Raw genomic sequence first — 27,209 nt, forward strand, 5'->3', positions numbered from 1 at the left:
GAATGAATAAAAGGTCAGCCGCCGTTAACAATGGCGTTCGACAATGGTGTGCAATCACGTTCCATGCTTCTCAAGGTAATGGAACATTAAGTCCACAGCGTGAAGCCAATTTGTATGCTGTGGGACAGCCAGTCTTCTTAGCATGCCTGTGAGAAGCACCCTGGTTTGTTTTCTCCTGAAAGGCACGGTATAAATTCCTAAAGGGCGCCATGTCAGAACCATAGAATCCCTACAGTGTAGAAGGAGGCCATTCGGCCCACCGAGTCTGCAGTGACCCTCCGAAAGAGCACTCTACCCAGGCCCACTCCCCTATCCCCATAACCGCACCTTTTTTTTAAATTTTAGAGTACCCAATTATTTTTTTTCCAATTAAGGGGCAATTTAGCATGGCCAATCCATCCAACCTGCACATCTTTGGGTTGTGGGGGTGAGACACACGCAGACACGGGGAGAATGTGCAAACTCCCCACGGACAGTAACCCAAGGCCGGGATTCGAACCCAGGCCCACAGCGCCGTAGGTGCAGTGCTAACCACTGTGCCGCCCTCCCGTAACCACACCTAATGGTTGGACACTAAGGGGCAATTGATCACGGCCAATCCACCAAACCTGCTCATGTTTGGACTGTGGGAGGAAATCGGAGCACCCGGAGGAAACCCACGCAGACACGGGGGGGAACGTACAGACTCCGCAGAGTCACCCAAGGCTGGGATTGAATCTGGGTCCCTGGCGCTGTGAGGCAGCGATGCTGACCACTGCGGCACCCTTGTGCCCAGACACTGGCAGGACTAAAACCAGTCCAGAGCTGACAGCACAGTGAGATTCTCTGCCTTTTCCTCATTTGTCAGCAAGTGTCTTTGTTCATGAACTCCGCCACGGCATTTATTGCTTTCCTCTTTCCAGCTGTCCCTTTCCAAACCCACATCTCAAAGCTGCTTAGCAAGTTGGCCTCTTTCTGGAAGGTCCAAGTCTCACATTCAGGTAAAACACTCCAGATCAAGCTCTTTACAGGACGGTTCTGGTGTTCTTCAGTCAGCTTTCCAATTAGCAAGTCTCATCTCATTAAATATACCCCGTTCCATTGCTATCTTTGTTTTTATTTGATTTCATTGCAGTCCCGTCCATCTACAGAAATTATTCTCCCAAATTCCGCAAATTATTTTCTTTTCTTTTTAAATTCAGAAGGTAGATACCGCGGAGAATGATCGGAGTTGCAGTGAGCTCCAACATTTGATGAAGCCGGAGAGAAATTTCCCAGACTTCCTTTCACCAAATCGGCCTACCGTTAAAATCTGTCCACTTGGGGGTGAGGTCAGGGGGGTAAACTGAGGGGGCAACGATGGGGGGGGGGTAAACTGAGGGGGCAAGGATGGGGGGAAACTGAGGAGGCGAGGACAGGGGGCAAACTGAGGGGGGAGGACGGGGGTAAACTGAGGGGGTGAGGATGGGGGGTAAACTGAGGGGGCGAGAATGGGATGGGGGTACACTGTGGGAGCAAGGATGGGGGGCAAACTGAGGGAGCAAGGATGGGGTAAACTGAGTGAGCAAGGATGGGGTAAACTGAGGGGGTGAGGACGGGGGTAAACTGAGGGGGTGAGGACGGGATGGGGGTAAACTGAGGGAGCAAGGATGGGGGGTAAACTGAGGGAGCAAGGATGGGGTAAACTGAGGGAGCAAGGATGGGGTAAACTGAGGGGGTGGGAACAGGGGCTAAACTGAGGGGGAAAGGATGGGGTAAACTGAGGGAGCAAGGATGGGGGGTAAACTGAGGGAGCAAGGATGGGGTAAACTGAGGGAGCAAGGATGGGGTAAACTGAGGGGGTGGGAACAGGGGCTAAACTGAGGGGGAAAGGATGGGGGGTAAACTGAGGGAGCAAGGATGGGGTAAACTGAGGGAGCAAGGATGGGGTAAACTGAGGGGGTGGGAACAGGGGCTAAACTGAGGGGGAAAGGATGGGGTAAACTGAGGGAGCAAGGATGGGGGGTAAACTGAGGGAGCAAGGATGGGGTAAACTGAGGGAGCAAGGATGGGGTAAACTGAGGGGGTGGGAACAGGGGCTAAACTGAGGGGGAAAGGATGGGGTAAACTGAGGGGGTGAGGACGGGGGTAAACTGAGGGGGAAAGGATGGGGTAAACTGAGGGGGTGAGGACGGGGGTAAACTGAGGGGGCGAGAATGGGATGGGGGTAAACTGAGGGAGCAAGGATGGGGTAAACTGAGGGGGTGGGAACAGGGGCTAAACTGAGGGGGAAAGGTGAGGGGTAAACTGAGGGGGTGAGGATGGGGATAAACCGAGGGAGCGAGGATGGGGGGTAAACTGAGGGGGCAACGATGGGGGGGTAAACTGAGGGGGCAAGGACGGGGGTAAACTGAGGAGGCGAGGACAGGGGGTAAACTGAGGGGGGGAGGACGGGGGTAAACTGAGGGGGCGAGAATGGGATGGGGGTACACTGTGGGAGCAAGGATGGGGGTAAACTGAGGGAGCAAGGATGGGGTAAACTGAGAGAGCAAGGATGGGGTAAACTGAGGGGGCGAGGACGGGGGTAAACTGAGGGGGCGAGAATGGGATGGGGTACACTGAAGGAGCAAGGATGGGGGGGTAAACTGAGGGAGCAAGGATGGGGTAAACTGTGGGAGCAAGGATGGGGTAAACTGAGGGGGTGAGGACGGGGGTAAACTGAGGGGGCGAGAATGGGATGGGGTACACTGAAGGAGCAAGGATGGGGGGTAAACTGAGGGAGCAAGGATGGGGTAAACTGAGGGAGCAAGGATGGGGTAAACTGAGGGGGTGGGAACAGGGGCTAAACTGAGGGGGAAAGGGGAGGGGTAAACTGAGGGGGCGAGGATGGGGGGTAAACTGAGGGGGCGAGGATGGGGGGTAAACTGAGGGGGCGAGGATGGGGGGTAAACTGAGGGGGCGAGGATGGGGGGTAAACTGAGGGGGCGAGGATGGGGGGTAAACTGAGGGGGCGAGGATGGGGGGTAAACTAAGGGGGAAAGGTGGGGGGTAAACTGAGGGGGTGAGGATGGGGGTAAACTGAGGGGGCGAGGATGGGGGGTAAACTGAGGGGGCGAGGATGGGGGGTAAACTGAGGGGGCGAGGATGGGGGGTAAACTGGGGGCGAGGATGGGGGGTAAACTGAGGGGGCGAGGATGGGGGGTAAACAGAGGGGGCGAGGATGGGGGGTAAACTGAGGGGGCGAGGATGGGGGTAAACTGAGTGGGCGAGGATGGGGGGTAAACTGAGGGGGCGAGGATGGGGGTAAACTGAGGGGGCGAGGATGGGGGGTAAACTGAGTGAGCAAGGATGGGGGTAAACTGAGGGAGCAAGGATGGGGTAAACTGAGGGGGTGGGAACAGGGGCTAAACTGAGGGGGCGAGGATGGGGGTTAAACTGAGGGGGAAAGGTGGGGGGGGTAAACTGAGGGGGAAAGGTGGGGGGTAAACTGAGGGGGAAAGGTGGGGGGTAAACTGAGGGGGAAAGGTGGGGGGTAAACTGAGGGGGAAAGGTGGGGGGTAAACTGAGGGGGAAAGGTGGGGGGTAAACTGAGGGGGAAAGGTGGGGGGTAAACTGAGGGGGAAAGGTGGGGGGTAAACTGAGGGGGAAAGGTGGGGGGTAAACTGAGGGGGAAAGGTGGGGGGTAAACTGAGGGGGCACAGTGGGGAGGTAAACTGAGTGGGTGAGGCTGGGGGGGTAAACTGAGGGGGTGAGGCTGGGGGGGTAAACTGAGGGGGTGAGGCTTGGGGGGGTAAATTGAGGGGGTGAGGCTGGGGTTAACTGAAGGGGTGAGGATGGGGGTAAACTGAGAGGGCAAGGTGGGTGGGGTAAACTGAGAGGGCAAGGTGGGTGGGGTAAACTGAGGGGGTGAGGATGGGGGGGTAAACTGAGAGGGTGAGGATGGGGGGGTAAACTGAGGGGGTGAGGATGGGGGGGTAAACTGAGGGGGTGAGGATGGGGGGGTAAACTGAGGGGGTGAGCAAACTGAGAGGTCAAGGCTGGTGGAGTAAGCTGAGGGGGTGAGGATGGGGGGGGGGTAAACTGAGGGGATGAGGATGGGGGGTAAACTGAGGGGATGAGGATGGGGGGGGGTAAACTGGGGGAGTGAGGGGGGGTAAACTGGGGGAGTGAGGGGGGGTAAACTGGGGGAGTGAGGGGGGGTAAACTGGGGGAGTGAGGGGGGGTAAACTGGGGGAGTGAGGGGGGGTAAACTGGGGGAGTGAGGGGGGTAAACTGGGGGAGTGAGGGGGGGTAAACTGGGGGAGTGAGGGGGGGGTAAACTGGGGGAGTGAGGGGGGGGTAAACTGGGGGAGTGAGGGGGGGTAAACTGGGGGAGTGAGGGGGAAGTAAACTGGGGGAGTGAGGGGGAAGTAAACTGGGGGAGTGAGGGGGGTAAACTGAGGGGGTGAGGATAGGGAGTAAACTGAGGGTGTGAGACCAGGGGAGGGGGTAAACTGATGGGGGAGGGGGTAAACTGAAGGAGTGAGGCCAGGGTAGGGGGTAAACTGAAGGAGTGAGGCCGGGGGAGGGGGTTAACTGAGGGGGCTCAGTGGGTTGACTGCTGGTCTCCATTCTGGGCTGTTTGATGCTCTTCCGCAGGCTTCACAACTCCCAGTGCCGCTAGGCCGCAATTACCTGGAGACGGGCTGGAAGTGCCCAGACCTGGTGCCAGGCCCGCTGTACCCGGCTTTCACTATCCTGGGGTTCTTCCCCCTTGCAGCTTGCCGCTGTTGCCTCCTTCCTGCCTCTCTTTCTCTCTCTACCGTTCACCCGCCGCGCCACCATCACACCAAGAACCGGCTGCCATGAGTCGCCATCTTAGTGCGGGGCAAACCGGGCTCCGCTCAATGAGTGCGGCTGCGCGGCAGGTGGATCGTTCAGCCCCGCACCAAGATGGCGGCTGACAGCGGGGCGGAAGTCGCGGTGTACCGTGCCCCACCCGTCAACTTCCTAATTTTAATGCCTGTCATCCACTTTTAGCTGCAGGCCTTTTTTCTCTCTCTTTTTGAATAAATTTAGAGTTTCCAATTTTTTTCCAATTAAGGGGCAATTTAGCATAGCCAATCCACCTACCCTGCACATTTTGGATTGTGGGGGTGAGACCCAACGCAAACACGGGGAGAATGTGCAAACTCCACACGGACAGTGACCCGGGATCGGACCCGGATCCTCAGCGCCATGAGGCAGCAGTGCTAACCACAGCATCACCGTGCCGCCCTTGCTGTAGCTCTTTTGTGCAAGTTTAAAAGCTCAGGTCATTCACATTACCAGGGTGTTGATAACTCAGCCTTCCTGAATGCAACCACATTTAATTAATAGGGAGTAGTAAGTTTTAGTGGATAAAAATAGGTAGGATTCATTGTAAATCCATTATAATCCCCAAGAGATGCTTGGCTCAGCTGCCAGCGTTTTGCTCTATTCTTTCATCGATTTGATGCAATCCTACACATAATGTATTGGTAAGCAATAAGTAATGAGGCCCATGAGGAATCAGCACACGTATGCCCATCATCATAAACCCAACTGAGCCATTGGTGACTGTTGAGCTTCAATGCACTTCCATCTGCCACACTGGGCTTGTACTGCTGCTCAACACTTATATATTACTTAAAAGATGGAAACTTTTTAACATATCTATTAACATCAGTGCATGAATGGTCCAAACGAGGCGAAAGATAAGAAAACAGGGAAATGAGATACAGTATCACAGGAGACAAAGTGATTATAAAAAGGACTCACAGGTATGCGGCATGCTAGCACAGTGGTTAGCACTGTTGCTTCACAGCACCAGAAACCCGGGTTCGATTCCCGGCATGGGTCACTGTCTGAGCAGAGTCTGCATGTTTCCCCCGTGTCTGCGTGGGTTTCCTCCGGGTGCTCCGGTTTCCTCCCACAAGTAATGAAAGACGTGCTTGTTAGGTGAATTGGACATTCTGAATTCTCCCTCAGTCTACCCGCACAGGCGCCGGCCGGAGTGTGGTGACTAGGGGATTTCCACAGTAACGTCATTGCAGTGTTATGGAAGCCTACTTGTGACACTAATAAAGATTATTATTATAATGGAACATTGTTTCCTAACTACAGTCTGTCCCGAAGTGTCAGTGCAGAACTTTTTGAAATTGAGAGGTGCATCAGCCAATTTGCAAACAGCAACATGATAATGACCAGTTAATCTGTTGATTGAGGGATAAATATTGGCCAGAACACCGGAGATAACACCACTGCTCTTCTGATCTTGGGAATTAAACGATTGCAGAATAATGTTTGGAGGAATTCATCCTGAATTGCTGTCGCAGGTGAAGGATCTGAGTTTTTACCTGTGTCATGGGAGTCTTCTTTACATCCATCTGAGAGGGTAGCAGTTCAGTCCTCAGGTTTAATGTCTCATCTGAGATGGTGAAATGTTAATCTGAAAGGATGGTAGCTCTGACGGTACAGCACCCCCTCGGTCCTGCCCTGGAAGGTCGGCCTTGATTTTTATATTCTGACTCTGAGCTAGGTTTGAGCTGCAGCTAGCACATAGAATCATAGAACGCCTACAGTGCGGAAGAGGGCCCATCAGGTCTGCACCGACCCTTCGAATGAGCAATCTACCCATGTTACACCTCGACCCATTTGTTTTCATCCCATTTAATTTTAACTGTCTTTTACCATTTATTTCTTTCTTAATATATATTTACCCCCCCCCCCCCATCTTATCCACCTTTCCTTACCCTTTCTCCCCTTTGCTTCCCCCTTCCCCTCCCCCACATCTACATCTGTCATAATTTACTCTCTGATGTTTCTGCTGTTTGGCCTTTCACACCTTTTGTTCTCTCTGGGGACTGCCATTAGCCCTCCCCTTGGTTTCTGTGGCTATTAGCACCCCGTTCCCCTGGGTTTCTGTGGCTATGACTCATCTTTCATTCTCTCTCCACAGTTTAAATATTTCCCACTTTCTCTGACTCTCAGCTTTGACAAACGGTCATCTGGACTTGAAACGTTCGCTCTTTTCTCGCCCTACAGATGGGGCCCGACCTGCTGAGATTTTCCAGCATTTTCTCTTTGGTTTCAGATTCCAGCATCCGCAGTAATTTGCTTTTACCCATGTTACTACTGCATTTTACATAAAGCTTTGCTTATTCAAAAGAGATGGGGAAAGGGTGGGGAAGAGAGTGTGATTTAATTTTTAAAAACTGTCTGATTCATACAACAAGAGGGTGAAAGAAGATAGAGACAATAGGATAATAATCCAGTTCTGAGTTTCCATATAGTGAACAGAGAATCTAGGCAAACATGAAATGGTGAAATAAGTAAAAGACTGTTCATTTTATTGTTGTTCGAGGGACCCTATTGTGTGCACCTAAGTATGGCTGGATTTCAAAGCACTTCCTTGTATTCAGAATGCTTTGTTCTAAGACATAATATAGGGTAGCACAGTGGTCAGCACTGCTGCCTCACAGCGCCGGGGACCCGGGTTTGATTCCAACCTTGGGTGGAATCTGCACGTTCTCCCCATGTCAGCATGGGTTTCCTCCAGTTTCCTCCCACAGTCCAAAGATGGTTCTTTGGTCTGCCCCAATCCTGCTGTTCCTCCAGCCTAAGGAACTGTTGATGACCGAGTGTTGCGCACCGGGACATTCCAAGTTCCTGGCTGGGGGATGTACGAAAGCTTGGGGAAGCTACTGCAAATGCTCAGTGGGGACGGGTTACAAAGACCCTTCCACCATCGTACACCGAGGGGCTAATACTCTGCAACTGGGTGCACCAGAGCATGTTCGACGTGAAACGTAGCCGTACATTGTCAATATAACCTGTAACCGGCGGCAAGGTAATTAGCACTGTGGCGCTAGGGTCCCGGGTTCGATTCCCGGCTTGGGTCACTGTCTGGAAGGAGTCTGCATATTCTCCCCCATGTCTGCGTGGGTTTCCTCCGGGCGCTCCGGTTTCCTCCCACAAGTCTCGAAAGACGTGCTTGTTGGGTGAATTGGACATTCTGAATTCTCCCTCTGTGTACCCGAACAGGCGCCGGAGTGTGGCGACGAGGGGATTTTCACAGTAACTTCATTGCAGTGTTGATGTAAGACTACTTGTGACAATAAAGATTATTATTATATTACAATGGCAAGTGTTGCGAGACAGCTTATTTACTGCATTGGAGTTAATTGAGCTGCATTGCCCTTTCTATACTGTGAAGTGAGAATTGTGTTGTACATGAGGCAACTCCTTTGCCCATTAATGCCAGTCGCGTTCTATACACACTGCTGCCTCACAGCTCCAGGGACCCAGGTTCAACCTTGGGTGACTGTGCGGAGTCTGCACACTCTCCCGTGTCTGCGTGGGTTTCCTCTGGGTGCTCCCCTTTCCTCCCGCAGTCCAAAGATGTGCAGGTTAGGTGGATTGGCCCATGCTAAATTGCCCATTAAAAGGGTGGCATGTGGCGTAGTGGAAAGCACTGGGACTGCAGCGCTGAGGACCCGGGTTTGAATCCCGGTCCTGGGTCACTGTCCATGTGGAGTTTGCACATTCTCCCCATGTCTGCGTGGGTTTCACCCCCACAACCCAAAGATGTGCAGGTTAGGTGAATTGGCCACTTAATTGGAAAAAATAATAATTGGGTAAACTAAATTTTAAATAAATAAATAAATTGGCCATTAGTGTCCCAAAGGATAAGTGGGGTCATGGAGTTACGGGAATAGGGCAGAGGATTGGGCCTAGGTAGGGCTCTCTTTCAGAGGGTCAGTAAGGACTTGATGGACTGATGAATGTTTCACCCCAGTGCCATGAAGCTCACAATACCCTGGCCAGCTACAGTCCAAGTTTGGAAGGGCAGAATCAAAAATTGTATCGCCGTGCGCTTTTCATTCTTTAACGTTGCACGGGAAACAGATTCCTCCTTAGGTTCTGCCTCATTTGATAAGTGAGCACAGTGTGAAAACTCCACCCACCGACATCATATCTGTGCTGAGATCCTGTCGGCTGCCTTGCATTAGTTCCGTGTGTTTGGTGATTCACAGACCTGTCATGCGAATACTTCTACCAATTGACTCCTACAGGTGCATTAAATATTTGGTTGGGGGGAGAGTTTCAAAGACATTCGGTGTTCACCAGCACGGGATGTATTCTTCACCGGTGAGCCTAGATCGTGAGGGTAATGTCTACAGCTAACATCACATACTGAAGTATGTCCAGAGCAGAATAACACAGCTACATAATTTATCACTGGCTACAGTTGCGGCATTGCTGATCCAATCTGTTACTCCTCGCTATCACTTTTTTGAATCATATTGCATTTATCGGTTCGTTTGCTATTGTGTGCTGGCTCCACGGACTGTCACAATCCATCTCCAGCTCCTGTCACCTTTTCCCCAGCACAAGCCCCTTAATCATGAGACCTACTTGGTGAGTATTTCTCATTTACTCAGCGTCTGACACAATCCATAAATCAGAGGTCGCTGGTGCTTTATCTGCTTCCCAGACTGCTGATGGCCAGCGCCAGAATCGATGCCTGGGTGTGACACAGAGCTGGGAGATCCAGGGAGGTAAAGGTTCCCCGCTGCCGGACGTAACTCTCAACCAAAAGCTAAGCGGCGTGAAAAGTGACGGGTTGCCATCCATCCCAAGTGGCGTTGCCATGGATCAGGCAATGGCGAAAGGCGTGTCAACACTGCGGCCAATCAGTGTTAACTTGCCCCTTTTTCTCCTGCAGTATAAATTGTTGTGAGAGTTTGAAATTTCTTGTGTTTGTCCTCATAAGTGCGAGATGAGAAGTTTGGCAAAGCGTCTCTCTTGAGCAAGATTTGAATTTTTCTTTTCCAATTAAGGGCCATTTTAGCGTGGCCAATTTACCTACCCTGCACATGTTTGGGTTGTGAAGGGGGGGGGGGGGGGGGGGGGGCGGGGACCCACGCAGACAATATTTGAATTCTTTGCTCCTCTCATTTGTCTTCCATTCGCTGTCTTACCCCTTTTTCCTTTCCACCCTACCTAACTGTGCCATTTGCAAGTCTCCCACCCTCGCCATTACGCTGGGGATTACCAGCATGATTTAAATGTGATGATCATAATCTGATGACAGGGAAAGAGCGTGACTGCAACTTTGTGTGCGGATATCCCACCAAAGGCAAGAGAATTGCCTGCACAACCTGCTCTCTAACAGCCGGGTTCCTTTGATAACCTCTGCTTTGCAGCCCTGAAGTTCATCCTCCTCTGTGGCTCTGAATCAGAAGGTTTAGTGTTCAAGTCCCACTCAGTAGAGGGGGCACAGCTCTGTCAGGGGTGCTGTCTTTTGTATGAGACATTAATCCGAGGCCCCTCCGCCCTCTCAAGTGGGTGTAAACGATCCCGTGGTGCTATTTTGAGGAGGAGCAGTGGATTTGGTAAGAGCTCGAGTCCAGGACCTGAGTAGAAATGTTATTATGGGAAACCCTCCATTTAATGTGGTAGCTTCCATGAAAGGACACCACTGTGCGTTAAGTCTAACACAATAATGAGCTTGTTGTTTATAAACAGGTAAACATTTTGCGATGTGGAGCGTGTGACAATAAAATACCGGTTTGGATTGAACCTTGCATCTTAACTTGGTTTTCATGGAAACAGAGGGCCTGTCCCACCAGCGGGATTTTCGGTCCCGCCGTTGTCAATGGAATTTCGAAAACCTCGTCGCGTGTTCTGTCCTCACCCCCTGCCGCGACGAGGCCGTGAAATTCCGCCCGCAGAGAATTTGCAGCAGAGATGGAGACCGCTCGGCCCATCGGTGATATTCTCTCCCGAAGTGCTGAATGTCACTGGGATACGGGGCTGGATTCTCGGACAGCCGACGGGTACTCGGGGATGTCACCTGAGGCCCTTCCCCGATGCTCCGCTTCCGATGGGCCGAGTCCCTGACGGCGTGGGACATGTGAGCTCACAACTTTTGCGGAGCTCGCGTTGCGGCTGCAGACTGAGTCCAGCGCCGTCACAGTCGGGGGAGGAGCCATTCCGCTGGCAGGGTGGCGCTTCGGCGGGGGCTGGGGGGGGGACTGATGGGGGGTGGTCCCGGGGGTGGCGAGGCTGGTTAAGGGGGGCAGTTTTTGGCAGGTCGTGGTCCGCGCGCGGCCGCCGCAGTGAACATGCGTGTCCACGGACCCGGCCATTCTCCAGCTGTATCCGCAGGTAAAGCTGGGGTCTTTACACTGCGTGGCTGCTAGCCCCCCGCTGGACAGAGGATAGGTGCGGAGGCGGCACCGACTTTCTGGTCATAAGACCAGACGGATCCTGCGGAGAGAGCCGCAGGATCGGAGAATCCAGCCCATAGTTCTCGAGCAGGAGGTGCTCTTTGTCCCAGGTGACCACTCTTACTGTCCGAACCTGTGGGCTGTTTGACCATAGAATTCCCACACTGCAGAAGGAGGCCAATTGGCCCATCACGTCTGCACCGGCCCTTGGAAAGAGCACCCTACTTAAAGACCACGCCTCCATCCTATCCCCGTAACCCCACCTAACCTTTTGGACACTAAGGGGCAATATATCATGGCCAACCCACCTAACCTGGACATCTTTGGACTGTGGAAGGAAACCGGAGCACCCGGAGGAAACCCACGCACACACGGGGAGAACGTGCAGGCTCCGCACAGACAGTGACCCAGCGGGGAATCCAACCCGGGACCCTGGAGCCGTGAGGCACAGTGCTAACCACTGTGCCAGCGTGCTGCCCCTGTGGGCTGTTTGACCATAGAATTCCCCCAGTGCAGAAGGAGGCCATTCGGCCCATCGAGTCTGCACCAGCCCTCCGAAAGGGCACCCTACCTAGACCCAATCTCCGTAACCCCACCTAACCGTTGGACACTGAGGGACTATTTAGTGGCCAATCCACCTAACCTAACCACCTTTGTAGTCAAACTGTGGGAGGGAACCGGAGCACCCGGGGGAAACCCACGCCGACACGGGAAATAGCCGACTCCCTTTCACATTCTGGGCTCTAGCGACCCTTGCAACCCTGTCGCTTTCTTCACTTGGCCCCTGTGCCAAATGACTCATAATTTGCGACTAATAAAAGAAAAACGAGACGCACAAAAGAGAGAGAGGGCCGTCTGTTTCAAAGAGGGACTCATTCTCGGAGACCGAGCTGTGCCACACAGGCAAGAATGGCTAAAACAAGCAGAGGCAACAGGGGAAGCTGGAAGCTAAGATAATAATACAGCCATAATATACTTCAAATCAGGAGAGGTGGAGGTGCATGCATGAGCAACCTGCAGTAATTACAGGGCAGGAGCATTTAACTATAAACCACCGCATGTAACCCAGGCATGTATGCAATAAAGATTGGCATTTGATCTGTCAGCACTATTTTCACTACAACAGCTTGCAGTCACCAGCCCTTGACAAGATGTTCAAGCTGTTCCTCGAGGAGCCATCTTAGGTGGTGCTGCGTGATTCAGACAGGGGTGGGCCGGGTTGCAATCCTGCGTTAAGTTGGTCAATGTCGGGCGATGGAGGAAAATAGAAGAAGGCCATTCGTTCCCTCCAGCCTGTTCTTCCATTCAGTGAAACCACGGTTGATGTATACCTGAACTCTATCCATTCAACCTTTACTCCTTCGCGTTTTATCACCTTTGTTACAGGATGTGGGCTTCGTTGGCTCAGCCAACATTTGTTGCCCATCCCGAATTGCCCCTTGAGAAGGTGGTGGGTGAGCCGCCTTCTTGAGCCGCTGCAGTCCCTGTGGTGTAGGTACACCCACAGTGCTGTTACGGAGGGAGTTCCAGGATTTTGACCCAGCGACAGTGAAGGAACGGGCACTATATTCCCAAGTCGGGACGGTGAGTGACTCGGAGGGGAACCTCCAGGTGGTGGGGTTCCCAGGTATCTGCTGCCCTTGTCCTTCTAGATGGTAGAGGTCGTGGGTTTGGAAGGTGCTGCCTAAGGAGCCTTGGCGAGTTGCTGCAGTGCATCTTGTAGATGGTACACACGGCTGCCACTGTGCGTCGGTGGGGGAGGGAGTGAATGTTTGTGGAAGGGGTGCCGATCAAGCGGGGCTGCTTTGTCCTGGATGGTGTCGAGCTTCTTGAGTGTTGTTGGGAGCTGCACTCATCCAGGCAAGTGGGGAGTATTCCCTCACACTCCTGCCTTTGCCTTGTAGATGGTGGACAGGCTTTGGGGAGTCAGGAGGTGAGTTACTCTCCGCAGGATTCCCAGCCTCTGACCTGCTCTGGTATCCACAGTATTTATATGGCTGGGTCCAATTCAGTTTCTGATCAATGGTAACCTCCCAGGATGTTGGTATTGGGGAATTCAGTTAAGGTAATGCCATTGAATGTCAAGGGGCGACGGTTAGATCCTCTCTTGTTGGAGATGGTCATTGCCTGGCACTTGAGTGGTGCGAATGTAACTTGTCAGCCTGAGCCTGGATATTGTCCAGGTCTTGCTGCATTGGGACATGGACTGCTTCAGTATCTGAGGAGACACGAATGGTGCTGAACATTGTGCAGTCGTCAGAGAACATCCGCACTGCTAGTCTTATGTTGGAATGGAGGTCATTGATGAAGCAGCTAAAGATGGTGGGGCCGAGGACACGACCCTGAGGAACTCCTGCAGTGATGTCCTGGAGCTGAGATGATTGACCTCCAACCACCACAACCAACCTCCTTTGCGCCAGGTATGCCTGCAACCAGCGGAGAGTTTTCCCCCTGATTCCCATTGACTCCAGTTTAGCTCGGGCTTCTTGATACCATTATCGGTCAAAAGCTGCCTTGATGTCAAGGGCAGTCGCTCTCACCTCACCTCAGATATTCAGCTCTTTTGGCCATGTTTGAATCAAGGCTGTAATGAGGTCAGGAGCTGAGTGACCCTGGCGGAACCCAAACTGAGCGTCCGAGAGCAGGTTATTGCTGAGCAAGCGCCGCTAGATAGCCCTGTTGAGGATCCCCTTCCATCACTTTACTGATGATTGAGCCTCGTTTATATAATCTCTCCTTAGTATTTAACCCCTGGAGCCCTGGTAACATTCTGGTGAATCTGTGCTGTGGTCCTCCCAAGGGCAGCATGTTCCTCCTGATGTGTGCTGCACAGGATTGTACACATTACTCCAGATGTGATCTCACAAGAGATTCTTATACCTGTAGCAAAACCTATTATTCCATTGATGTGCGTTTGATGCCCATCCCTAATTACCCTTTAACTGAGTGGCTCGCTCGGCCATTTCAGCTAAGAGGTGACCACACTGGTTGTGGATCTGGAGTCACATGTAGGCCAGACCAGGTAAGGATGGCAGATTTCCTTCCCGAAAGAACATGAGTGAATCAGATTTTTTTTAAATCTGAGGAGCAACGTGTGGTCTGCCTCGATATTTGAGGAGAGGGCAAGTCTGGGAAAAAACCAAATGAAGAAATGGTATCCCTGTCAACTGTTGTTGTGAAATATGGCTTTGGAGAAACCCAAAGATTTTTCCACAACGGGACATTTTTCATTTTGAGACAATGTCCCTTTAAGAATGTCGCTGCCTTCTCTCACAGTAAATTGTGTCCTCATTGGGCAGCACGGTGGTTGGCATTGCTGCCCACGGCGCTGAGGACCTGGGTTCGAATCCCAGCCCTGGGTCACTATCCGTGTGGAGTTTGCACATTCTCCCCGTGTCTGTGTGGGTTTCGCCCCCGCAACCCTAAACGATGTGCAGGTTAGGTGGATTGGCCGCGCTAAATTGCCCCTTCATTGGAAAGAAAAATTGGGTACTCTAAATTTATTTAAAAAGAAAAAATGTGTCCTCATCAAGTCATCTATAGGACTCCACAGCTCCAGGGTCCCGGGTTCGATTCCCAGCTTGGATCACTGTCTGTGTGGAGTCTGCACTTTCTCCCCGTGTCTGCGTGGGTTTCTTCCGGAAGCTCCGGTTTCCTCCCACAAGTCCCGAAAGACATGCAGGTTAGGTGGGATTGGCCGTGATAAATTTTTTTTTTTTAAATTTAGAGTACCCAATTCATTTTTTTCCAATTAAGGGGCAATTTAGCGTGGACAATCCACCTATCCTGCACATCTTTTGGGTTGCGGGGGCGAAACTCGCGCAAACACGGGGAGAATGTGCAAACTCCACACGGACAGTGACCCAGAGCCGGGATCGAACCTGGGATCTCGGCGCCGTGAGGCAGCAGTGCTAACCACTGCGCCACCGTGCTGCCACGGCCGTGATAAATTGCCCCTTTGTGTCCTAAAAGGTCACGTGGGGTTACTGGGATAGGGTGGAGGAGTGGGCTTGGGTAGGGTGCTCTTTCCATTGGCCGGTGTAGACTCGATGGGCCGGATATCCTCCTTCTACACTGTAACTTCTTTGACCTGTTCCAGGCGGGCAGTTAGGGGAAGATGGGGGTGGCGGGAAGGAGGGTCAGGAAGGGAGGGAGGATAGTGAGGCTGGGGGGGGGGGGGGGGGGGGGAAGAGAATAGGGGAATTCTATTGCTATTACTTTATTCAAACAAAAATGCTAAACTGTTTGCATGCTATAGTTAAGCCTCTGTATGTAAGAATTTGATAATGTGTGGAATAAAATATATTAAAGAAAGAGGCAGCTGATTAATTGCCTCTAGTTCTGCCCCCCCCCCCCCCCCCCCCCCAGCACACACACACACACAGCCTGTGTTCACAGAGCTGAGGGGCAGCCTGGGGTAGCCTTGAATGTGGGGGTGGGAGGGGAGGGTGTACCTGGGCTATTCAGAATCCTCCAGGGACTGATTGACTGCCCGAGTGTGGGGGGATTATGCAGCGATTTGACGTCAGGAGCCGCTGTTACTGGGAGGCTGCTCCATCGAGGAGAGACAGCAGCGTCTGAAGCAGGCAAGGGGCGATGCAGCTGGAATAGGCTCAGCTATTGCAATCCCCCACCCTTCCCTCCCCTCCCCAGCTTTGCAACTTACAACGTCGGGGAGACCGCGAAGAATCGAGGAGGCACGGTTTAAGGTGGGTTGCATGAACCGGTTGGATGTGTTGCATTTATTCCAGGCTGTGGGAGACCAGAGCTTCATGCAATTAAGCACGGTGCTCTTTAGGAGGAAGGAGGCTGAGATAGGGGGGAGTGGGGTCCATCTGCAGTACAGCACCAGCCCCCAGGGGTATGTGAGCACAGGAGAGAGGGAGGGCATTGAAAGAGCCCCCCCCCCCAGTATCTGGGGGTTCCTGTAAATGCAGCAAAATAAACAGGTAGCATTGGGGCAAGGAGAGATGGTGGGCTGGTGTGCCCCACGTCCTGAAGGTTCACCCACCCCTAGTCGGGTGGGCACTTAACCAAGTCAGCACCATGGCCAGCGTGGGGTCTCCCTCCAGAGTGTGCAGCCATTCCAGCCACACACCCATTCCTTCGGAAGGTTTGCACACATTCTGGGAATGGTTCCACTTGGGGTAAGGGAAGGTGGATTCGAGGAGGGATCAAATTCTTCCACAGCGAGACAGGAATGTCTGCTCCACCCCTGCCCACCTTCTAGATATCTGTCTTTGTGAAACATCTGCATGTTTCCTTCATTTTTTTGTTTTGTTGTCTTGCTCTTTTGGATTTCTCTGTGCGTGTTAGGTTAGATTCAGCAGAAAGCTGGAATCCCCACGCCCCCCCCCCCCCGAACATCTCCGCCATGGCACCGTGTCCGCCAGCCTCTCTCAGTGAGACTGGCAGTGCCGATTACGTGCCCACTCACCGACCAGGCGAGACATGCAAACCACATGTTCCCAATGGCGCCGCGAGCTATGAATCTTGCAGAAACGTTCCCCCATTTTGTTCGTGCCATGGTCACAACCGAGCCGGCAACCTGGATACCACCACCGTTAGTCTCAGTGCCCCCCCCCCCGATGGTTGCGGGCGAGGAGGGTTGAGTCAGCCTTACACGATCACTCTCCAGCCACCTTACCGCAAAACACCTATCTGTGGAGGCTGGACGATACCTCCCAGTGTGGAACAACCTCCCTTTGAGCTGGCTGACTGGCCTCAAGTTCATAGTGAGATCACTAGGTTGAGACAAGGGGTAGGGAGGGCACAGCAAAGGAGGGAGGAAAGACGATGCGCCGGCAGGGCGAGCAGCCACCAGATTTGGTTTCTCAGGCCAAAGGGCGAGCAGAATATTTCAGATTCAAAAATATGTCATGCAACTTTAAGAATGCTCGAAGGTCATCGCACGAGCTGCTGAGATGTCAGTCATGCACATGCATGCACACACCATGCATGTTGACACGTGCACTTTATATTAACATACTCTGACACACAAGCAAGCTACCACTCTTGTACACACATTGACACACACACAGCACAAACACATTAACACTTTCTAACACACTGGCACACATACATTATCACACTCTGATACAATCAAGAATCCAGAGTACAGAAGGGGGCCACTTGACCCATCGACTGTGCACCAAGCCTTTGAGAGAAGACGCCGGCCAGACCCAGTCCCCCACCCTACCCACATAACCCCACCTAACCTGCACATCTTTGGACACTGAGGGGCAATTCAGCACGGCCAATCCACCTAACCTGCACATCTTTGGACACTAAGGGCCAATTTAGCATGGTCAATCCACCTAACCTGCACATCTTTGTACACTAAGGGCCAATTTAGCACGGCCAATCCACCTAACATGCACATCTTTGGACACTAAGGGCCAATTTAGCACGGCCAATCCACCTAACATGCACATCTTTGGACACTAAGGGCCAATTTAGCACGGCCAATCTACCTAACCTGCACATCTTTGTACACTAAGGGCCAATTTAGCACGGCCAATCCACCTAACCTGCAGATCTTTGGACACTTAAGGGCCAATTTAGCACGGCCAATCCACCTAACCTGCACATCTTTGGACACTAAGGGCCAATTTAGCGTGGCCAATCCACCTAACCTGCACGTCTTTGGACTGTGGGAGGAAACCGGAGCACCCGGAGGAAACCCACGCACACACGGGGAGAACGTGCAGACTCCGCACAGACAGTGACCCGGCGGGGAATCGAACCTGGGACCCTGGTGCAGTGAGGCAGCAGTGCTAACCACTGTGCCACCGCCCCGCCCACTGTGGTATACGGTCACACTACCACCGATACGCACGCCGGGTCGCACATACCAATATCACCAGTTGAATTGTTTTGTGCACAGACTGGGGGACATTTTAACCTCTGTTTCCTTCGCTGGACATGCACGAGTGGTGCCAGCATTGTGTGCTGCCGCACACAGATCGCAAACACAGCTTTGGTTTCACCCACAAGCGGATGAAACCAGATCTGTGTTCGTGAGGAGAAAATGGCTGAATGAAGCATTGTACAGGGCATTCACCTCCGTGCCCACTTCGCCGGCCCATGTGCAGCCAGATGGGTTGTCAGTGTAAATAGCGGCTTGTGTCTCGCTCTCCCCTTTCACTAGCCACTGTCTCTCCTCACACTATCCACCTTCTGTTCTCACGGTGAATATCACTGGAATGGACTAGAGCATCTTTCTGGCTGTCACGGTTATCCCGTCACCATGGAAACCCCAGCGTGGGCTGTGGAAGTCACTAACAGCATTCACCCTGACAAGAATAAACTGTTTTTTTCTGGACCGCTTTCGGTCAGGGCGTCGGAGTGATGGAACAAGAACGAGTTGCATTGTTGCAGCGCCTTTTTTCCCCTCAAAGGTGGAAACTATTCCAAGGTTTTTCAGCGACAATGAAGCAGACAGAACGAGGGTGGCGCGTGAGAGCCTCGTCAAAGAGGTCACGTTTTAAAATAGGGGGCGGGATTCTCCACTCGCGCGCCGAAGTGCCCACGCCGCCGTGAACTCCGTCGAGGTTCACGACGGCGCGCAACGGCCCCTATCCCGACCGATTCAGGGCCCGATAATGGGCTAGGAGCGGGGCTGCCTCATTTACACGCGCCAGGCATTGTCGCCACGTAAAGGCGGCGCTGCATACATGACGCGGCGGGCACCGCATAACTGGCATCACCCGCGCATGCGTGTTTGCCGTCCTCTCTGAGTCCGCCCCGCAAGAAGATGTCCGACGGATCTTGCGGGGCTGCGGAAGAAAGGAGGTCCTCCTAAAGAGAGGATGGCCCGACGATCGGTGGGCACCGATCGCGGGCCAGACCCCATTTGAGGCCCCCCCCCTGGTGCGGGATCCCCCCCCCCCCAGCGTTCCCGCCGGCAGCCACCAGGTGTGGATGGTGCCGGGGAGAATCCGCCGTTTTGGGCTGGCCGCTCGGCCCATCCGGGCCTGAGAATAGCAGGGGTGCCGGAGAGTCGCCATTTTGGCTGTCTCGGGCGATTCTCCTTCCTGCGCCGCGCGGAACTCGACGGGGCCGTTCTCGCCGCTTAAGAGAGGGCGTCGGACCGGCGTCGCGGGAAAATTCGGCGACCCAGGCGATTTTCCCAACCGGCGCGGGAGTGGAGAATCCCGCCCAGGGTTTCTGAAGAGTGAGAGAGCGGGAGTGAGGCTGAAGGATTTGCGTATGGTGCATGATCTGCCTCCAATGATGGGCAAAACAGATGGAAAAAAAGACAAGAGGCTAGAGTTGGTCCGGGTGAGTGCGAGGATCTTCAATTTCATGCTTTCGAGACAGTGGATGAACAGGAGACACGGGCAAGACAGGATCTAGGCACCTGGTTTTGAAATAGCTGAGGCTTATGGAGGACGCAAGTTCAGCCAAGAGCAGCTTGGATACATTGAGCTCAGTGGTGGCAAAGCATGGAGAGATGGGTTCAGCAGCTGAAGGAGGAATGTAGCCCCTGTGAGCTTCGAGCAGCTTTCAAAGTCTGCTCTGCCTGAACCCGTGAAAATGTAACAACGCCATTATCACGCCAGAGATACTCTCTCTCACGGTCTCTCCAGAACCCAGGACATTAAATACTTTGGCGAACGACCGTGGAACACATTCTCATGTCATTTGCCAGTCGGTGCTGAATGCATACCACAGTATAAACACCACAGGTCACAATGGGTGGTGCACCTTTGAGCAGAGAAAGAGGAGTTTGCTTGTATATAGCAACAGTCACCACCTTGGGGCAACCCAAAGAATTTTATATCCAATTAAGTACTTTTGAAATGCAGCCTGCATTCTACTGCAAGGAGTGCAGCTGTCGCTTGCACACAGCAAGATCCCAAAGTTGCAACATAATCTGTTTCTTCAGGTGCTGGGAGAAGCAAAGATATTGGCCAGGCCACCCAGCATGAACTCCTCTATTGACCTTTAAATGCTACTGTGGGTCTTTTCACCAAGGGCAGAAAAGGCCTCCACTTTAATGCCAGACTCAAAAAGACACGAGCGCTGACAGTGCAGAGCTCCCTCAGTACTGCACTAGAATGTCAACCTAGAGTCGGTGCCTCTGAAGTTGTAGTTTATTCACTCTTGTGACATAGCAATCTTGACCGGGCCTAGCCTTTATTGCCCATCCCTAATTGCCCCTCGAGAAGGTGGTGCTGAGCTGCCATCTTGAGCCGCTGCAGCCTGTATGGTGGAGGTACACCCACTGTGCTGTTAGGGAGGGAGTTCCAGGATGTTGAACCAGCAACAGTGAAGGAACGGCCGATATATTTCCAAGTCGGGGCGGTGAGTGACTCGGAGGGGAACCTCCAGGTGGTGGGGTTCCCAGGTATCTGCTGCCCTTGTCCTTCTAGATGGTAGAGGTCGCGGGTTTGGAATGTTGCCTAAGGAGCCTTGGTGAGCTGCTGCAGTGCATCTTGTAGATGGTACACACGGCTGCCTCTGTGCGTCGGTGGGGGAGGGAGTGAATGTTTGTGGATGGGGTGCCGATCAAGCGGGGCTGCTTTGTCCTGGATGGTGTTGAGCTTCTTGAGTGTTGTTGGAGCTGCATTCATCCAGGCAAGTGGGGAGTATTCCATCACACTCCTGACTTGTGCCTTGTAGATGGTGGACAGGCTTTGGGGAGTCAGGAGTTGAGCCACTTGCAATAGAATGCCATCATTTGTCTGGCTTTTATTTATATTGGCTGGTCTAGTTACGTTTCTGGTGGTGAGGGGCGGCATGGTGGCGCAGTGGTTAGCACTGCTGCCTCATGGCGTCCAGGACCCGGATTCGATCCCGGCCCCGGGTCACTGTCCGTGTGGAGTTTGCACATTCTCCCCGTTTCTGCGTAGGCCTCATCCCCATAACCCAAAGATGTGCAGGGTAGGTGGATTGGCCACGCTAAATTGCCCCTTAATTGGAAAAAAAATTCCAGTGGTGGCTCTGAAAATGATCATGCCATTGGATGTCTGGGGAAGGTGGTTAGACTGTCTTCTGTTGGAGGTGGTCACTGCCTTGCATTTGTGTGGTGTAATAAGACCAAAAGAGATAGGAGCAGAAGTAGGTCATTCGGCCCATCGAGTCTGCCCCGCCATTCGATCATGGCTGATAATTTACTCATCCCCCTTCTCCTGCCTTCTCCCCATAACCCCCGATCCCCTTATTAATCAAGAACCTATCTATCTCTGTCTTAAAGACACTCAGTGATTTGGCCTCCACAGCCTTCTGCGGCAAAGAGTTCCACAGATTCACCACTCTCTGGCTGAAGAAATCCCTCCTCATCTCTGTTTTACAGGATCGTCCCTTCAGTCTGAGATGCTGTCCTCTGCTTTTAGTTTTCCCTACAAGTGGAAACATCCTCTCCACGTCCACTCTATCCAGGCCTCGCAGTATCTTGTAAGTTTCAATAAGATCCCCCCTCATCCTTCTAAATTCACCGAGTACAGACCCAGAGTCCTCAACCGTTCCTCATACGACAAGCTCTTCATTCCAGGGATCATTCTTGTGAACCTCCTCTGGACCCTTTCCAAGGCCAGCACATCCTTCCTTAGATACGGGGCCCAAAACTGCTCACAATGTTCCAAATGGGGTCTGACCAGAGCATTATACAGCCTCAAAGGTACATCCCTGGTCTTGTATTCTAACCCTCTCGACATGAATGCTAACTTTGCATTTGCCTTCCTAACTGCCGACTGAACTTGCGCGTTAACCTTAAGAGAATCGTGAACAAGGACTCCCAAGTCCCATTGTACTTCTGATTTCCTCAGCATCGCCCCATTTAGAAATTGTTATTTGCCACTTATCAGCGTGTCACTTGAACCAATGAAGTTCTGAATTTGAGGCAAGGGCGCTGCCCACTGTGGCAGAACTGATAGGGGGGCCTTCAGCATAAGGCCTTTCCACTCCAGGAAGGAGTTTAGCCTGACTACTGCACAGCAGAGACCTGTGTAAGCACCACCTGTGTTAAAAGTAAAAGGAGAGGTTATTCTCCTCAAAGCTCCCAGCGACATAGCCTCCAATCTTCTCTCCACTGTTGCAGTGGAACACCTTTCCAATAATCTCTTTCCCCGGCGAGACACATCTTTTGCTGGCAAGATGGCTGCACTGTTAGAGCAGTTGGAATTGCTGATCAGCCAATCTGCGTCGAAAAACTAGGGGTCACAAATTCAAACTCTAATCATTCTAGGTCCCCTATAAAAATACTGTTGACGTGACACATAGGTCGACCTCTGAAGCTTTGAAAAATTCCGTCTAAGCGTAACTACTGAGAATGAAACGCAGAAATTGGTGGTCGCCATTTTGGTCATTCGCCCTGCAGGTTCTGCTCTGTGTGAGCGTGTCTTAAGCTCTCATGTATCTTCGCAACGTGGCCTGTATCACCAGCTCGATTTGCGACACCCAGTTAGAAGGTACTGTTCAGTAAAACATCCATTTGTCCTGTGAAAATTTGAGGCTCAGTACTGATGTTGAGTATAGCATGTTGCGACTGGAAAGGTGAAGAGGGGAAGGTTTGTGGTGGGTGGGTGTCAAGTGTATGCAAAAACATGGGGCGCGTTTCTCCATCGGCCGCCGGCGGAATGGGGAAACGTGATTGGGCGGAGAATGGCGTGTGAGGTGAAAATTCAGGCGGGCACCCGACAGAATGCCATGCTCCGGTGCCTTGACAGAGGCGTTAGTGCATTCTACTCCGCGCGTACAGTAAACGCTGTTGGTATATCGTTAGTGGGCCTGACCCGGTATTCTCTGCGGCCTCCGTGATTTTCCGCCTCCACTGGGGGAATTCCCGCCGGGGAGTTTCACTTGTGGTTTCAAAAATCGGGAAACCAGCGCCGTGCCTGCTGAGGGAGAGAGAGGGGGGTACGGAATGTATCCAACATCACCATAGTTTGCTGCCAGTTGTGCCGCTGACCAGGGGCTTCTGCCAGGGCCGGGGGGAGTAGCGGGGGGGTGGCCAGAAGGTGGACTGTGGGGTCGGGGTGGACGGGCACGGAACACCATTGCCGCAGCTGGCAAGGCGGCCATGCAGCTGCCCACGGCGTTGACTGCCCGCTGTGAACCTCGTGCCACGGGTCATATGCCCCCCCCCCAAGGCTACCCCTTAGGTACCCTCTGACCCCAGCCGATCCATCAATGGGATGGGCGCGCTCCAACGCAACCAGTGCCATCTTGCTGGCTGGGATGAGCGTGTGTAGGGAGTGGAGAGCTAATGTGCGGCTCCAGCTTGTCAGCCTCTCGAGTGTCACTCCCGACCCCAGCAAATGGGAAACCGATTTTCATTACAATCTCTCGTGTTCCACGTGGCGCCGGTGCTAGCCCGTTAACGGTTCTGGAATTGCTCCGCGACCACCGACAGTTTTGCTGTCGTAGACGTTCACCGATTCTGTCCCGGCATCAACACTTAGTCTCTGAAACTGAGAATTCCGCCATGATTTTGGGGCCAGTTTCTATGCCGTAATCGATGATACTCCTCTTCATTCTCAGGCTGGTCTTCGAGGTCTGCCAGAGACTACACCTGCTTTGACAATTCTTGCATGTGTTTTGTTGCTGATAAACACAGAGAGCATGATGCTGAGGTAAGTGAACTGATCCACTGCTGCCAGGTTCTGGCCAAGGACTGACTCCTTGGGCTCGAGATCCATAGAACCCCTAGAGTGCAGAAGGAGGCCATTTGGCCCATCGAGTCTGCACCGACCCTCCTAGGCCCACTCCCCCGCCCTATCCCCGTAACTACACCTAATCGCATCTTTGGAAACTAAGGGTAATTCAGCATGGCCAATCTACCTAACCTGCACATCTTTGGACACTAAGGGGCAATTTAGCGTGGCCAATCCAACTAACCTGCACATCTTTGGACTGTGGGAGGAAACCGGAGCACCCGGAGGAAATCCACGCACACACGGGGAGAACGTGCAGACTCCGCACAGACAGTGACCCAAGCCGGGAATAGAACCTGGGTCCCTGGCACTGTGAGGCAACAGTGCTAACTGCTATGCCTTCTTGGAGCAGGCTTGAGTATTACTTCAGTTTTCTTTCTGCTGATTGTAAGACTTGTTATCGCATCCATTGGCCAACACGTGAATGGTACATTGCAGGTCGAGCTCCAAGTCCCCGTCCCCCCACCCACCATGCGGCAGCCTTCGTGTGGTCAGGTACCCACTCCTCTGCCCAATCCGTGAGAATGCAGCAGTACTCACTGTCAAATCCCCCACACCTCCAAAAACATTTTCACACACCTTGAAATTAGCCCTCCTGCAAAGAGACCTTCCCTACAAGTTGGGTGCCTAGCGTTTTAAATAATGCCAGCACTGGCTCCCTTTTTGCAGCAGAACACTTCGGCGATTGGGCGTCCCATGGACTAGATGCGCCTGTGCGACATTGTGACCTCTTCTGTGCCTTGCGACGCTCAAGTGGGATTCTGGTGCGAGCATCCTTCTCAAGATGATTTAAAGAGCAAGGATAGAAGTATTTCTCCGGGATACTCTGGGAGACCAGAGTTGTGTTTCATGGAGTGCTGAATACGTACGGCTGTTTATCAACTGGGGTGCCGTGATTTAATAAAAAAGAGTTCAGTGTGAGCTAACCTGCGAGGGTATCATTGCATAATTTAGTATTATGAGTCAGTACTAAGAACAGTACTTACCCAGCCATGTGACAATCCCCCCCACACGCATACATGTGCGCACACATATAATTGCATACATGCGCACACACACATAGACACATACACGCATGCAGACAAACACACACATTCGTACTCACCCACACAAATGTGCACATACACACACACACATACACATACATCAGCTGCACCATCTGTAGCACAGTGGTTAGCATTGTTGCTTCACAACTCCAGGGTCCCGAGTTCGATTCCCGGCTTGGGTCACTGTCTGTGTGGAGTCTGCACATCCTCCCCGTGTGTGCGTGGGTTTCCTCCGGGTGCTCCGGTTTCCTCCCACGAGTCCCGAAAGACGTGCTTGTTAGGTAATTTGGACATTGTGAATTCTCCCTCTGTGTACCCGAACAGGCGCCGGAATGTGGCGACGAGGGGATTTCCACAGTAACTTCATTGCAGTGCTAATGTAAGTCTACTTGTGACAATAATAAAGATTATTATTATTAACCCATCCACTAACAAATCTTATAATTTGTAAAAACTTTTAACGCTCAAAAAATATATCCCCTCTTGTTTCGCGCTCGACCCGGGAGTAAGCTATTGTTTTTACTTTACACTGAACTATCAATAGAAGAAGAAGATGACAATTAGATTGTTTGGCCACAAAGTTTGGCTCCCTGTTATTTCAGCACTATGGGTGCGTTCAAATAGAGTCTGTGTCCAGTGCATGCCCTTCCATTATGGGCCATGCCGGACATTATTATAGTTAGGGCGGTGGTGCCAGGGCTCGGAGGGTTGCAGAGTGGGCAGATCAGCATGGTGAGTCAGTGAGCACTGCTGATTTGATGCTGGCGTGCCAATGTTCGATCTGAGTGCGCCAGTTAACGTCCTCTCTGAACCGTGCGCAGCTGAACATGTCATCAGCTGAGAGAAAGGCCCCCTTCTTACCAGTGCGCCGAGCAGGTCCTGGAACAGGCTGATGAATGGCCTCCACACTCTGTGGACGCTGTCCTCTGTCCCTCGGATGGCAAACTTGATCTTCTCCATGTGGAGGAATTCCGGCAGGTCCGCCAGCCAGTCTGCGGCTGTGGGTGGTGTTGGCGATCGCCAGCCGAGCAGGATTCTCCGGCGGGCGATTAGGGAAGCAAAGGCTAGGGCGTCGGCCCGCCTCCCCTTGAATAGTTCTGGCTGGTTTTTAACAGGATCATCAATTACTCTCTGCAATGTCCCTTGTAGAATTTCGTCGCCAGTTTTAAAAAAGATACAACGTACTGCTTGAACCCAGAACAAGGCCTGCTACACAAGGGGCAGCTTGGTGGCACAGTGGGCAGCACTGCTGCCTCACGGCGCCAGGGACCCAGGTTCAATTCTGGCCTTGGTCACTGTCTGTGTAGAGTTTGCACGTTCTCCCCGTGTCTGCGTGGGTTTCCTCCGGGTGCTCCGGTTCCCTCCCACAGTCCAAAGGTTAGGTGGATTGACCGTGCTAAAAATTGTCCTTAGTTTCCAAAAATGTGCATGTTAGGTGGGGATAGAGCAGGGGACTGCACATTCAGAGGGTTGGTGCAGACTTGTCGGGCCGAATTGCCTCCTTCTATGGATTCTATCCTCCTTCTAGGAATTCTATGATTCGATGCTGCATGGCTGATCGCAGCTGCAACTTAGCGGGAACATGTTCTCAAGCTAGTCGCTGATTGATTCCTGCTGGTATTTGCTTCGTTAGTGGAAGTGAAGATTTGTATTTCAACATACTGTCATTCAAAATTGGTGAAACCTACAGGGAGTGGTGTGGTTCTGCAGCGAAATCCTTGGTTCAGACTCCAAGACCACTGACATCAAAGCTTATGCTTGCTGTAGTCACCCTCCACCCCCTCCCACACCTTGCTGAATCAGCAGTGTCGGATTAAACCTTTGTAGAAAGTGACTTGGTTGAAAGATTATGAAAATGAAATGAAAATCGCTTATTGGCATGAGTAGGCTTCAATGAAGTTACTGTGGAAAGCCCCTAGTCGCCACATTCCGGCGCCTGTTCGGGGAGGCTGGTACGGGAATTGAACCGTGCTGCTGCCTGCCTTGGTCTGCTTTAAAAGCCAGCGATTTAGCCCAGTGAGCTAAACCAGCCCCTCACCATGTCATGGGCAGAGCCCGTGGTTTGACATTGTGTGAGCCAGTGTGATCGATATGTACTTTCCTTCACGATGATACTGTTCCGGCAGCACCCACTCTTCCCCGCGTCAATGGAAGTTCTCACTGAAACATTTCCCAGGATAAATGTCAAAGTCTTGCATTTAGGAAGCGCCGATCGTGACCTCAGAATTCAATGACCCGGAGCCACCACTGCTCCCTGGGGGAGAGAATTCCACAGACTAAAGAGAGAGAGAGAGAGAAGAAAAATCTCCTCG

At 52.4% G+C, this 27,209-nt stretch overlaps 2 protein-coding genes across 4 annotated transcripts in view; one reads left to right on the plus strand and one right to left on the minus strand.

Annotated features, from left to right (window-relative positions):
- The window catches only part of polr3d (polymerase (RNA) III (DNA directed) polypeptide D), a 52,218-nt gene extending 47,384 nt beyond the window's left edge, over positions 1-4,834 (minus strand). The window contains exon 1 of the mRNA XM_072485978.1: positions 4,633-4,834. The gene's annotated coding sequence lies outside the window, so the exon portion shown is untranslated. The remainder of the gene's footprint in view (positions 1-4,632) is intronic.
- A 10,840-nt stretch (positions 4,835-15,674) lies between these two features.
- LOC140396978 (phytanoyl-CoA hydroxylase-interacting protein-like) overlaps positions 15,675-27,209 on the plus strand; it is a 91,921-nt gene continuing 80,386 nt past the window's right edge. For 2 of the 3 annotated variants that reach the window (XM_072485979.1, XM_072485981.1), the window contains exon 1: positions 15,675-15,901. The gene's annotated coding sequence lies outside the window, so the exon portion shown is untranslated. Of the gene's footprint in view, positions 15,902-23,678; positions 23,771-27,209 lie in introns of all 3 variants that reach the window. The other variant, XM_072485980.1, reaches the window with a different exon arrangement.

Source organism: Scyliorhinus torazame, chromosome 20, assembly GCF_047496885.1.
Source record: "Scyliorhinus torazame isolate Kashiwa2021f chromosome 20, sScyTor2.1, whole genome shotgun sequence".
Lineage (NCBI taxonomy): Eukaryota > Metazoa > Chordata > Chondrichthyes > Carcharhiniformes > Scyliorhinidae > Scyliorhinus > Scyliorhinus torazame.